Consider the following 13,509-nt stretch of genomic DNA (forward strand, 5'->3'; position numbering starts at 1 on the left):
GCGCGCTCCCGTAGCTGAGCCCCGACTTGCCCTCCCCCTTCCCCGGAGCAGATTGTTTATTAAACTTCCCACCATGAGAAATCCGGCCGCTGCCTGTCCCCAGCCCTCCGGTTTGAAGGCCGTTGGTTTGGAGTCAGGGAAAGCCTGTTGGGCTGCGTACCCGGCGCCAGACTTCACAGGCCTCTGACAACTTACTTGCAGCAGCGACAGCTCCACCAGAGTTTTCCATTTCCCCCCCTAAAGGCCGGGTTCTACAGCTCCTCGCTTCTCCCCGGCATCTCCCCACTTCGAGGCTAGTCCTTTTCTTTGCTGCTCTTGGACCCTTGGGTAGAGGGTTGTGTGTGGGGAACGGAGGGAGAGAAGTTACAGGAGCAGAGCTAGAGCTCTAGTCTGTCCGCGCTGCGCCGAGGTAGTCACACCTGGAAGGAATAAGATTTGGGTAGAGCATGAAGCTGAGTTCTGTTCTTGTTTTCTGGGAATCCTGTGGGTTGGTTTGTTTGTTTTTTTCTTTGTATCTAATTACCGAGTAGATAAAAGAAAAAGTTGCAAAAGTAAATAGTGGATGGGATACACTATTTTTTTGAGAGCTGTCTACAAAGCTACAGAATAGGGTATAAAAGTGTTGTTCTATTTTTTTTTTAAAGAAGGCAGTACTAGTCGATGTCCGAGTGAAGTTTTTCTCTCTTCAGAGGTTGCTTGACCATCTGGAAGTAGGTTGTAACCTTGGCTTTATTAGATCTATGTGAAATACTGGTTTTAGTTAAATTAGTTAAAACCCCCAGCTTGCTGTGTTTAGCCATTTGAATGCCTACAAGGTCTTTGGCTATCCTCACACACAACCCTAGTAAAAGTAATGATGAGATTTAGACATTTCTGGTAATGTATCTCCTTATATAACTATCGTAGCTAAACTGTAAATCAGATTTTTACCATTAAGTTTTGGCTGATTTAATTTCTAAATATATATATTAAAACAAAATAGGCTGTTATAAATACGACAACATGACTTCTGTCTGTTGCTTGTTGCATTTTTGAATATATATATTGTATATCATTTGGTTCTTAAATGATATACTAATTCATTTACATGGTGTATGCCAGTTAAATAAATTTTTTATTTGGGTGTATCTAATTATTTTAAATACATGAAAAGAAATAATTATACCTTGAATTTTAAATTGTTTCAGTTGTTTTCTAAGTTTAGTGCAGTTGTTCTCAACCTTCCTAATGCTGCGACCCTTTAATACAGCTCATGTTGTGGTGACCCCAATTTCATTGTTACAAATTGAACATAATTAAAGCATAGTGATTAATCACAAAAACAATATGTAATTATATATGTGTTTTCCGATGGTCTTAGGCGACCCCTGTGAAAGGGTTGTTTGACCCCCAAAGGGGTCGCGACCCACAGGTTGAGAACCGCTGGTTTAGTGGTTAATTTCACTCTAATGTAACATGTTTTATTTTTTTAAAATATATTTTATTGATATTTTATAGAGAGGAAGTGAGAGGGATAGAGTGTTAGAACCATCGATGAGAGAGAAACTTTGATCAGCCGCCTCCTACACACCTGGGGATGTGCCCACAACCAAGGTACATGCCCTTGACCAGAATCAAACCTGGGACCTTTCAGTCCGCAGGCCGACGCTCTATCCACTGAGCCAAACCGGTTAGGACTAATGTAACACGTTTTAAAAGACTAATATTTAGCTTCCCTTATCTCTAAAAAGGCAGACGTAACTTATTTTTAGCAGAATACAACTTAATATGAGGGATGAATAGACCAGAAGCCTGTAAGTTACTTTAATCCTCTGTAAAAGAAACAAAAATATGCCTCAGTTTTGTGAATATTGAGAATATCTGTGTGTGTTTGCTTGCTTTTGGAGTTACCATGTAAATACTATGTCTATCTAAGACAGTCTAGAATTTAAAAGTACTCATATTCCTTTCATTTAAACTCCTACCCTACATACAGATAGCTACTTTCTACAGAAGTCCTGGAGCCACCACCATTAAGGTCCTGTGTATAAAAAGTTAGATTGTAGGGAAGCCATGGGTTCAGAAGTATAAGGTAAAATGAAATGCAAGAATACCTTGGGGGTGGGGGAGAGACCATAAAGTACTGTAGGTTTATGAGTGGTTAGTCTTGCTCTTTGGCATCAGCTTTGTCCTTTAAAAATGAAGTATTGAACCAGATGATTTTAAGGTCTTTAATGATATAACTGGGTGAATGAGGAACAGGTGCCTATAACTGGGTGAATGGAGAACAGGTGCCAGACTCCAGTTTCCAGCTTCCTTTTCTTGAGATATGCTTCCCCCCCCCCCATCCCCCACTAAATCAAAGTTTTTATTTTGGTTTTTAAATGTCTAAACTTACTGAAACTGTGTATGTTAAAATAAATTTACGTTAAACTTTTTTAAAACATGAAGACACCTCTAGCTAAATTGAGGAGCTATCAGTCCCACATAATTTAGAGTGAATTGGTGTAAAATAGTGTGTATGGGTGAGAACATGAAAGCTTTGATTTTGGAGAGGTTGTATATGCAAGTAATTTTATAAAATAAAGTGAATTTTGAAGATCTAAAGGGTTTTGAGGAATAGTTGAGGTTTTAAAAGCTGCTTGAAGGCTTTTGGAGACAAGGAGAGAGACATCAAAGAGATGAGAGGATATACAATTTGCTTACTTCAAATTTGGGTGTTAGTAAGTTAAACTCACTTAGGAGGATGTATCTTTTTTAAAAAGAAAAATAGCCTTGTGGAAGAAACATGCATTTATAGTCTAAGCTGGTTTTTTAAAAAATATATATGTACACATATATATTTATTGATTTTTAGAGAGAGAGGAAGGGAGAGGGATAGAGAAAAATATCATTCATCAGCTGCCTTCTGCACACCACCTACTGGGGATTGAGCCCTACTAGCTGGGCATGTGCCCTGACCGGGAATTGACCCTGTGACCTCTTGGTTCCTGGGTCAGTACTCAAGTGCTGAGCCACACCAGGCTGGGCCTAAGCTGGCTTTTTTAATATCCAAAAGAATTGTTATGTATAAAAGGTTGATTAGTCATTAAACTGTGGAAACAAAGTGAAATCACTAAGAATAACTTCTGTACATTTCATGGATTTTCTAGTGAACTTTTACTTATTCCTTATAACTACTACTAGAGGCCCGATGCATGAAATTCATGCAAGTGTAGGCTTTCCTTCCCCCGGCTGCTGGCAACAGCTTCGTCCGGAAGGCCGTCCGGAAGGATGTCTGGTCTAATTAGCATATTATACTTTTATTATAGATTATATAGCCTAAGTATCTAATGGAGTCCCAGTGTTATAGAGCCATATCTCTTCAAAATTCTTCCCAGACTCCAAATTTGAGAAATATAGTATACTGCTATTTAGATGTGTTAATGAACAAGAGTTTCTGTAGATACTTTGCTTTTTCATTTCATTTTTAGTGTGAGATTGTAACTTGTTTTCAGTGTAACTTTATATAAATTTGGTTTTTATACTTTGTGATTCTACTTAGAAGTTCTAAACACTACTCAAGAGTTTACAACAAAGATCATTTAGATATTTTGGAACCCCTAAAAAGGGTGCTCAAAAAAGATTTGGTATGTATATGTTAAATTGGGGTGGTAGAGATGTGACTTTATGGAACTGCTGATGATGTATTTCTGCCAAGGGTATTGTAAAAGGACTTGCGTCAGCTTTGAGAATGAAGCTGCTGTTTAAAACATGTTATGATTCATGATTGACATGAGTGTTTTGTGAAATGAATTGTTTTGTATTGTACCAGAGATACTAGAATTATTCCTATAATATACATTTAACTGTTAATATGGAAGTCTGCATATGTAAATGTGAATCACAAAATGATACCTTAGAATGCTCTAATTCTAAATTAGTCTTATCTCAATTTTCAGGACATTGATTGTTTCAAATATATATATTAGCCTAAGCAGTATTCTTGAACACCTCCTGGGAAAGAAAGCCTAAATGGGCTATATACCAGTATGAAAGGGATGAAGGGGCATGCTCTTATGTAGCAAAACATTTTATCCAAAGATATTAGTGTGTTAATATGATACTAAATGAAAATTTGTGAGTTATCACTGTGAAGATTACTAATAAAATTAGCTTATGAAGTAAATTATGTGTCTTTAGCAACTCTAATTAGAATCTTGTTCTCCTTGGTGTATGCTAATAATAGAAAATAGTGAGTTAGGTGTTCAGAGAAACAAGTTGTAGGATCAGGTATGTGGTTAACCGTGTGATCTCAGGAAGGACATTTAATTTGTCCCATGGTTTCCCAACTCTCCCATTTCTTACTCTTCCACATCTATTCTCTTGCTGCCTTCAGAGAACCTTCCTTATGAACCACTGTTTGGAAGTCTATTAGGGTTCAGTGTTGGTTAAAGAATGAAGTTCAAACTCTACCTAGTTTGATATCAGAGACACTCCCCTGTTGGAATGCTTTCTTGCACCATCTCTGCCTATCAGCATATTATTCATCCTTTAGCTTCTGTTGAAATTCTGCTTTCTATATGAGTCATTCTTTATCATAACCAGAATGTACATTTTTTTATAAACTGTATTGTAAGTTTACCACATACTTTATTTCTCTATCTAGATTATAACTGTCTGGAGGGCAGAAATGATCTTATTTTGTATTATTAATAATGCCTTGCATAAAAAGTGCTTAATAAGTATTTGTAAAATAAATAAATGAATTCAGGATATCTGCCCTATGTGTAGCATAGAATTTTTTGAAGGTTTAATAATTGGAAGATTTTTAGGTGTTGATGTGTAATTTTAAAAATATGGTATGGTAAATTTCAGTTTAAATTTAGAAAAACTTCTTTAAAGAGGATTATATCAGTGCAGGTGAATTAAGTACTATTTTTTACACATAGTCCACATTATATTAGAAAAGTAGTTTATGTTATTTACAATAGCCAAGATATGGAAACCTAAATATCTGTCATTGGATGAATGGATAAAGATGTATATATATACACACAATGGAATATTATTCAGCCTCTAAAAAGAACGACGTCTTGCCATTTACAACAACGTGGATGGACCTTGAGAGCATTATGCTAAGTGAAATAAGTCAGACAAAGACAAATACTACATGATATCACTTATATGTGGAATCTAAAAAAGCTGAAGTCATTGAAACAGAGGTTAGAATGGTGGTTACCAGGGGCTGGGTGAGTTGGGGAAAAGGGATGTTGGTCAGGGAGTACAAACTTCCACCTGTAATATGAGTAAGTTCTGGGGATCTAATGCACAACATTGTGATTTATAGTTAATAGTACTGTATTATATATTTGAAAGTTGCTAAGGACATAAATCTTAATGTTCTCACCACAAAAAAGAAATGGTAATTATGTGACCTGATTCTGGGGCCGGTGGGGGTGGTGGGGGGGGGGTGAAGGTTGGCTGGCTGGCCCCACCCCCTGATCAAACTCCCAGTAAAGGGGACAGTTCGCATATTAGACTTTTATTATATAGGATTATATAGGATACTCTATGGAAAAAGAAAGACACACAAAAAAGCAGCATAAACAAATAAAGGTATTTCACTCTTCTTTAGGTGCTTTTGAATCATTGACATGATCCTTATTATAGGTAAACATAAATTCTGAGTTTTCTGTGCACTTGGTGCCTTACATCATAGGAAGCAGTTTCCTGAATTTAGGTCCTTCACATGCCTCATTCATGATTTTTGTCCTGTTTTCATAGTACATATCCAGTCTAACTCTTAAACTTGAGATTATCTTTCAAAATACATCAATTTATATCATTACTACAAAATGGAAAAGCTAGCACCACTTGTATGAGTAGAGGGTTACTGTTTGAGGGGCATACAATGAAAACAATGTTAGGAAAATCGCTTCCTGGCAGCGATTCTCAACCTGTGGGTCGCGAACAATGAAAATACATCCTGCATATCAGATATTTACAGTTCATAACAGTAGCAAAATTATAGTTATGAAGTAGCAACGAAAATAACTTTATGGTTGGGGGTCACCACAACATGAGGAACTGTATTAGAGGGTTGCGACATTAGGAAGGTTGAGAAACACTGTTAAAAGGCTCTTGCCCTTTTCTTAAAAAGGGCAATTAGCAGATACATGAGAAAGGTTTACAAGTAAACTAGCACTTTATACAGATTTCCTCCTTATCTAAATTAAAAGGGTTAAAAAGGGAATTGAAAAAATTATTTTCTCACTATATTATTAAACATTTAATACAGTGTTTGTCACCTAAAATGCTGGTATAGGAAATGCTGTGTTAAAGCATCTCACATAATGCTAAATAAAGCATTTATTATGCACTTCATGAAATTAGAAAAAATAAATTTATAATTCAAAAATATTTTTAAATATTCTGGAATTCAGACTTGCTACAAGTTAAAGTTTTTTTTTTTGTTTTTTTTGTTTTTTGTTTTTTTTATTGACCAGCAAGCATTAATTGGTTGGAGTCAAGGTATCTTATTTTTCTTTTAAGGTCATTATAATAATTATTTTTCTTTGAGTTGCCATTATAAACCTACGTGTTTCCCAAAGTGATTTTTTATTTCAATCATAAATCATAAATTTACATATGAAATTTTGGTTATATTGTGGTTTTACAGTAGGATTTGCTGTGATTTAATTGTCTAACAGCTTTATTGAGGTTTATGAATGTATAAGTGCACAGTAATTTTGAGTAAACTTATAGAGTTGTACTACCATCATCACAGTCTAGATTAAGAACATTTATAATAATCCAAAAAGCATTATCCCCATTTGCATTCATCCTCTGCTCCCACTCCAATCCCGGAAACCATTGACTGAGCTGCTTTTTGTCCCTTTGGATTTGACTTTTTTGGAAATTTCATGTAATATAATCATATAATAATGTGGTTTTTTGTGTCTGGCTTTTATTTAGCATAATGCTTTTGTGGTATTTTTTTTTATTGCTGAGTATTATTCCATTGTATGAATAGATCACAGTTTTAAATCCATTCACCAGTTGATGGGTATTTGGATTGTTTCTAATTTGGGACCATCATGAGTAATGCTGCTATATAAACATTTGTTTATAATCTGTGTGGATATATATTACCATTTATTGTGGAGAGATATCTAGGAATGGAACTGCTAGGTCATATGGTAAATTATGTTTAGCTTTTTAGGAAAACTGCCAGACAGACCCTTTTTAGTATAGCAGTCTCAGGCCTATTTTATTAACACTTTTCTGCATACCATTTGATGTCATTTTCATTTTTTTTCTGAGGGATTTCTTTTAGTATTTCTTGTTAGGCAGGTTTGCTAGCAACAAATCCTAATCTCTTTACCTAGGAATATTTGCTCTGCCTACAGTTTTGAAGAATAGTTTTGTTGGATACAGAATTCATGTTTGACAGTTTTTCTATTTCAGCATTTAAATATGACATGTTATTGCTTTCTGACCTTCATTGTTTCTGATAACAAATCATCCATTAATTATATTTTTTGTTCTCTTGTGTGTGATCAGGCATTTTACTTTTGCTCTTGCAACATTTTCTGATGGTTGGCTTTCAGTGGTTTGTGTATGGTGTATGTATGTAAATGTTGATCCCACTTAGGTTTTGTCAAGCATTCTGAAGCTGGGGCTTAATAAGTCTTTCATCAAACTTGGGACATTTGCAATCATTATTTCTTCAAATATATTTTTATCTAATTTTGTCTCCTGAAGCCCCATTATACATATGTTGGTGCACTTGGATATTTCACAGATCTCTCTCCACTCTGTCCTTTCTCTGTTTGTTTGTTTTTTTTAGAATGGATAACTTTTTTGAACTATTTTCATGCTTTTGGATTCTTTTGCCATCTCAAATATTCAGTGGAGCCTATATAATGAAGTTTCCATTTCAGGTATTAAACTTTTAAACTCTAGAATTAGTTCTTTTTTTAATTTCTTTTTTGAAATTCCCCGCATGTTGAGGTATTATCATATTTTCCTTTGATTCTTTAAACATACTTTCCTTTGTTTCTGTAATATATTATCATACCTGTAATTGTTTTGAATTCATCTGCTATTCTGGGCCTACTCAGAGGTAGTTTCTTTTTCCTTCCATCTGGGTTACACTTTCTAGTTTCATATTTTCTTTTGATTTTTGATTGATAATTGGGCATTTTATTTATTTTTAGGTTTTTTTAAGCCAAAACTACCTTTATTTTAGTCTTCAAAGAGCAAACTTCTCTTTTCCAAGATAGTCATGATTAACTTATAATAATGGCATTTACAAAAGCATTCCCCTTAAATGGGAAACTTAGTTTCACAGATCCAGACAGACATTGAAAGGTTTAAAAAAGGTTTATATATTTTTTATCATATAAAGCAAAACAGAATGTAGCATAAGTCAAAGGAAATCCATTCATAGTTCAGGTCCTTCTCTAGGAACCAGCATTGTTATATTATTTCCTTTTAGCAAAATCTGGTCTAATTTAGTAATTCTCTTCCTTCGGTTGTGATTTCAAAAGTCATCAAATCCTAGAAGTAGGCCAACAGTTTCCTTGTCACTCTTCATGGCAGTGTGAATTCTTATCCGCAAGCTCTAGAGGCAGTAGCTGCAATAGGTTAGTAGTAGTGTTAGCTGCCTTGGCTACACTGGAAGTGGCCCCATCGATATTTGGGATGGCAAGATTTTCGATAATTGGGCATTTTAGATAATTTATTATAACAGCTCCTAAGTCTATTTTATTCCCCTCCCCCCACCCCACTCCCCCCAGAGTCATTGTTGCTGCTTTTTTTTTTTTTTTTAAGTATTTCTTAGTAACTTACATGGAGTTAACCTACAAAATCTATCTTCTCTGCTGTATGCAACCACTGAGTCACATCTCTGTTTATTTTATTTTTATCATGGCTTCCAAGGGGTTACCTCTGTGTTTACATAGTGAGTGTTTACAGGTTGTTTTTGTTTTTTGAAATATCTTAAGCTTGTAAGGCATCCATTCTCTGTTGATTGCTTCGTGGGTTGGAGAGTAGATGCAAAATTCAGAACGTTGGTATGTCTGTTCCAGCTTTTACTTCCTACCGGACCCTTCTGGGATTTCCTTGTGAACAGTCTCCCAGTGAGCCAGTGATGTGTGGCGAGCTTGGCCTTTCTTTGTCTTGTCTTTGCATGTACACAGTCTCCCTGTCAGACAGGAATGAGTGGAGAGCTTGGGTCCTTCAGGGTTTTTCCTGTTGGTAAGTATTGTCTCCCAGTGCACCAGGGATGTGTGATAAATTTCTAGCTGGTTGAGGGATATGCTCCTTGCCCAAATGGGGTCTGCAACCTCTTGTTAGCAGGACTGCTTGTTTTCTAGGGAGTTTCCTATTTTAACTGACAATGTTAGGGTATTGCCCTCTACTCCATATCAAAGCAGCCCACCTCTAGCAGCAAAGCTGCTATTTTTTCACTGACAGGTCCATCCTGATGGCTCTGCTGTTTGCCAAGCTTTGGGGAGGGGATTAGCACAGTCCCAACAAGAATACCACTTATTCCCACTGTTCTTACCTAAAGTTCAGCAGTTTTTCATGAACAAAAGGATTTTAACTTGTTTGCCTTTGATCAATTTCCAAATATTATAAATATTTGTTTTGACTTTGTTTAGTTTTAAGTTTGTTTTTGGGGAGAGGACTTGCCAACTTCTACTCTGCCGTTGTAATTTGACTTTTGCTGGCAGTTTTATGTTTTCCTGTCTTAGTGGATTAAAACTGATCAAATTAGTTATTGGTGTCATAATTCTCAGTCATACATTTAGAAGAAATACTTCTTAGTTACCTCTTCAAGCCTATTCAGTTTTTGATGTAATGGCTGCTGCCTTGTCCTTGGGGAGACTGAGCTGTTTGGTTCCTTTGTGTGTGTGTTGTGTGGAGGGTAGGTAGTAAGGAGACAGTATGTTTGCAGTTTGGCTATTTATAGTACAATATTTAATAGTTGTTAGGTCTCATTTGTTTGCCATTGCTATGATTGTTATCATTTCCTTTACATCTGCAGTATCACTTGTTTTTGAAGCACAAGGATGATACAGTTTTTGTTCATTATCAATCATATATCTTATTTAATGTACTTCTTACAGTAACTTTTGGAGTTTGGTCTTTTTTTTAATTTTTATTGATTTTTTACAGAGAAGAAGGGAGAGGAATAGAGAGTTAGAAACATCGATGAGAGAGAAACATCGATAAGCTGCCTCCTGCACACCCCCTACTGGGGATGTGCCCGCAACCAAGGTACATGCCCTTGACCGGAATCGAACCTGGGACCCTTCAGGCCGACGCTCTATCCACTGAGCCAAACCGGTTAGGGCTGGTGTTTGGTCTTAATTTTATTTCCGAATAAAAAAGTGAGACAAATAATTTTATGATAGGAGAAATTATTTAGTAAGTGGCAGAGCTGAGATACAAATCCACATTTAATGCTAAAGCTTATTTTGTGGAGGTTGTTCTGTGCTATGTACACTAATAAAATGCAAACATGCAAATTGACTGTACCTTCATGGCACCTTAAGCCACACCCACCAACCCATCAGAGCAACTATATGCAAATTAACCCAACCAAGATGGCGGCCGGCAGCCATGGAGCTGGAGCAAGCAGGAGGCTTGATTGCCCCAGTGATGGAGGAAGCCAAGCTTCCTGCTTGCCGCGACTGGCTCTGAGCTCCACTCAAGGCAACAAAGTTTCAATTATAGAAGATAAATAAACCCTAGATACCTGCTTTCAGCCGGCTGTGGCCACGGAGCTGGAGCGAGCAGGAGACTTGGGTTGCCTCTGGCGATGGAGGAAGCCAAGCTTCCCGCCCACCCTGGCCAGCTCTGAGCTCCACTCAAGGCTACAAAGTTTCAATTATAGAAGGTAAATAAACTCCAGAATAAAAAAAAGAAAAAAAGGAGAGGCTGGGAGCTTGGGTTGCTGGGGGGCTTGGCTGGCCTGAAAACGGCCCTCAGCCCCTCACCCAGACTGGCCAGGCACCCCAGTGGGGACCCCCCCACCCTAAAGGGGGTGTGACCAGCTGAAAACAGCCATCAGCCCCTCACCCAGGCTGGCCAGGCACCCCAGTGCGCATCCCCACCCTGAAGGGGGTGTGACCAGCCTACAAACACCCATCAGCCCCTCACCCAGGCTGGCCAGGCACCCCAGCGGGACCCCCCACCCTGATCCAGACACCCTTCAGGGCAAACCAGCCGGCCCCCACCCATGCACCAGGCCTCTATCCTATATAATAAAAGGGTAATATGCAAACTGACCCTAACAGCAGAACGACTGGGAATGACTGGTCACTATGACACACACTGACCACCAGGGGGCAGACGCTCAATGCAGGAGCTGCCCCCTGGTGGTCAGTGCGCTCCCACAGGGGGAGCTCTGCTCAGCCACAAGCCAGGCTTATGGCTGCCAGTACAGCGGTGGTGGTGGGAGCCTCTCCCGCCTCCTCCGCAGCGCTAAGGATGTCCAACTGCAGCTTAGGCCTGCTCCCCGCTGGCAAGTGGACATCCCCTGAGGGCTGCCAGAGGGATGTCTGATTGCCATCCTAGGCCCAATCCCCTGGGGGATCGGGCCTAAGCCAGCAGGTGGTCATCCCCCGAGGGGTCCCAGACTGCGAGAGGGCACAGGCCAGGCTGAGGGACCCCCCCCCCGAGTGCACAAATTTTTGTGCACTGGGCCTCTAGTTTCTCATATAAAGTAGGAATGATACAACTTGAAAAAAAATCTCTTTGAAAGCTGTCTTAGCAACAGCTGACTTTAAAAAACATATTCAAACAGTTATATTCACATGAAAGATTGTTTAAGAAATGCTCACTAAATTCCAAGCACAATACTCAGAACCTTTTAGTATATTACTAGAGGCCTGGTGCACGAAATTCGTGCGGGGGGTGGGGGGGGCCGGTAATCCCTTAGCATGGCCTGCGCCCTCTTGCAATCTGGGACACCTTGGGTAGGGTCCCTAGGCCTGGCTGGTGATCAGGGCTTTCCTTCCCCTGGCTGCCGGCAGCTGGCCCGCCCCCGCCGCTGCCACTGCTTGCCACCTGTGCGGTGCTGCTTCCCCTTCCCCTGCCACCGGTTGCCTCCCTCTGTGGGTGACAGGCGTGGGGTATGATTGCTTGGCTGACCTGGGCCTCCCTCTGCAGGGCTATCACTGGCCAGCCCTGCACACCTGCCACAGCGTCACTGGCCAGTGGCCTGGACCTCCCTCTGTGGGGCGATCAATCGCAGGGCCCCCAGATTGATTGCCTCACAGCGGGAGGTCCCCCCACCCACTGCAGTGCCGCCAGTCAGGTGGCCTGGGCCTCCCTCTGCGGGGCAATCAATCGTGGGGCGATGGAGGAGGCCCCCTCCCGACCAATCACATGGCACCTGCCTTGGCTGGCCTGGTGCCAGTGCATGTCATAGCATGGTCGTCCAGAAGGTTGTCCAAACAGTCGTTCTGCTGTTCGGTTGATTTGCATATTACACTTTTATTATTATACATGTCCTTTAAATGAAAGGATACTGTGAACTGGAATGGTTTTCTTCCCATTATATACATTTCCTTTTCATTTTATAATTGAGGAAAATGAGGCTTTAAGGCAGGTTCAGTCTGGGTTTTACCGTTATTGTGTTGAATTAGGGAAAACTTATGAAACTGCATTGGGAAGAGTATATATAGGAAGAAGAAAATTCTTTCAACATGGATGTATATTTCAAACTAGAATAATGTGTACTATTTAGTATATTTTAAAATGTTTATTTTTCTGGAATATGAAAATTAGGTAATCTTCTCTAAGTTAATTTTTCAGTGAACAGTCTCTGTTAAATAAACTTTTAAGTCCACTTTAAAAAGTACCCAGTTTTTACAAAACTCTTTCTGAAGCCTATTAATGTATTTTTCTTTATATAGCATGTAAATAATATGTAATAGTGAAGACTGTGAGCCATATAGTAATACTTAGAGTCTGCATTATTAATATCATGATGTTGAGGTATGTTGTCTTCTGACCCAGAGTTGACATTTAACTATATGGTAGGAAATTGAGAAAAATTATAGAGATTATTTACCTTCAGCTCTATATAGAATTTGTGTGTAGAAATTTCCACCTCTAATTATGTCCAATTGTGTACATACATAGCACTGAACTGAAATGCTTATCTGTCTATGTTTCCCAACACCATTAAATATTAATGGCTTGGGTTGATTTCTGGGGTCTCTGTTCTATTCCATTGATCTATATGCCTGTTCTTGTGCCAGTACCAGGCTGTTTTGATTATGGTGGCTCTGTGGTATAACTTGAAATCCGGTATTATGATTCCTCCAACTTTGTTTTTTTCCCCCCTCAAGATTGCTATGGCTATTTGGGGTCTTTGTTGAGTTCCATATAAATTTTTGGAGTATTTGTTCTAGATCTGAAATATGCTGTTGGTATTTTAATAGGTATTTCATTGAATCTGCAGATTGCCTTGGGTAGCATTGACATTTTAATGATGCTGATTCTACCAATCCATGAACACAATATAGT

General features: G+C 38.8%; 1 protein-coding gene and 1 pseudogene across 8 annotated transcripts in view; one reads left to right on the top strand and one right to left on the bottom strand.

Moving 5' to 3' along the window:
- RIC1 (RIC1 homolog, RAB6A GEF complex partner 1) overlaps positions 1-13,509 on the top strand; it is a 120,582-nt gene that overhangs the window by 600 nt on the left and 106,473 nt on the right. The window lies entirely within an intron of this gene.
- LOC118667526 lies at positions 8,408-8,683 on the bottom strand (annotated as a pseudogene).

The sequence above is a fragment of the Myotis myotis genome, unplaced genomic scaffold (genome assembly GCF_014108235.1).
Source record: "Myotis myotis isolate mMyoMyo1 unplaced genomic scaffold, mMyoMyo1.p scaffold_m19_p_12, whole genome shotgun sequence".
Classification (NCBI taxonomy): Eukaryota; Metazoa; Chordata; class Mammalia; order Chiroptera; family Vespertilionidae; genus Myotis; species Myotis myotis.